Here is a 1,819-nt window from a genome sequence, read left to right as displayed (position 1 = left end):
TATGTCCTATATCTAAAAGTTTAAAATCAATTATTTATGAATGGATTTGATTTTGATTCGAGAATATTCCGAGAATTTATATTTTGACACGAGGCAGTTGTAAATAGGAAATCTCAAACTAATTTGAATGGTCACTCCCTTTAAACTCATGTGTGTATGTTTTGTAAATTTCAGACTATATGTGTTAACTATGTTTGCTTACAATTACTGCTCTATATACTATACATCTTGATATGTAACATACTCATATTTAGCTTAGAGTGGAGACAACAAATATCTATAAAAGGACGACACATTAAATACTTGGCCCGTTATCACGGTATGTGAATCATAAGCGAAAAAAAATAATAACAACTACAAAACAAGCACAGAATATAAGGATTATAACGAGTTCATATTTGGAGCGCAATTTGATGGAAAGGAAGACAAACACAACGCAACACATTATAGTTGGCTAACAAGTGGACATCTACCTTTAACAATGGCAACGACATACATACATACAACAACAGCAGCAACAAAGGGATGAAAAACGGCCATAACAATAGCAATGATAACTACTATTTACCAACAACCAAGCATTTGCAGTCATCGTCATCGACAACGGACGAAGTTATCGTTATAATATTAAAGACTAAGTAATAGTTTGTGTCGCAGCACAACAACAATATTAAAGTCACTCACCTACCTCGTCAATTATTGCAACTTCACTACATATTGCTGTTGATGGTTGCTTTTGCTGATGCCATTGCCATCATCGTTTAGTGTCAATGGTGTCACAGTATGTTGCAGTTGGAAAAAGAAGAAGAAAAAAAAGACCATCTACAGAATTCAGTTTTTATAAATAAATTGTTGTGTTCAATTTAAACCAATGTAAATAAATGAACACTTTAGGACTGGCAGCAGTAAAGAAATGTGTGGATGTTTTACAATATGTACAATCAAACTTTAGGTCAAATAACTGGGCGTTGCATTTACTAGAAATAATCTGTTATATCTGCAACAGTTAGAAAATTTTAAGGAAATTTATATTTAGATACAAAGACTAAAAGGGTTTTTGAATGTAAATTATTGAATACAAAAAAGCTGTCATTTTTGGCCAGAATATCTAAATTTATGGACCTATCCTTATAAATGTTGGTGGAGGGGTTAACGTCTACATTAAAGACATTTATGCAGAATTTCATCATGATAGTAGTGTTTATAAGTGAATTTTGACCTTCAGGTAATTTTCTGAAGGGGACTTTGTATGGCGGCTACGGTCAAATGAGGCGCAATCATTACGAAAATCTGAAGTTTCATTTAGACTTATATAAAACTAAGTTTTGCTGATTTTTGTAATGATTCTAGAACATTTAATATAACTATAAGCTCACAAGCCTTATTCGCGGGTATGGTTGTATGGGAGCTAATGGGCCGACTGTAACCATTTTAAAAATTTTCTAGAAAATTGCGACATGTACACATAGATGTACAGACAGACAAACAGATGGACAGACATAGCTTAATCGACTCAGAAAGTGATTCTAAGAGGATCAGCATCATCCTCTCATACATTATGGTTCGAATTCCAAAAGACGAGATTTTTCCAAGAATGTATTGGCAAAAAATCACTTAAACAGATAAGGATGATTCTTCGAGTGCTTTTTTATTAAAAAAATTCTACTTATACTGAACGCCCTTTAAAAAACATTTTTTTCAACTATATGCTGTATCATATTTCTGTATAATTTTAACTAAATTCTTATTAGTATACCTTCTTCGGCTTAGCATTTTTACTGGCTAATAAAATGACTTTAAAACGGATGGATAAATTAAA

Source organism: Lucilia sericata, unplaced genomic scaffold (genome assembly GCF_015586225.1).
Source record: "Lucilia sericata isolate MDLA Ls3-8-SP2 unplaced genomic scaffold, ASM1558622v1 Contig000014F_arrow, whole genome shotgun sequence".
NCBI lineage: Eukaryota > Metazoa > Arthropoda > Insecta > Diptera > Calliphoridae > Lucilia > Lucilia sericata.
This window is presented reverse-complemented; position numbering follows the sequence as displayed.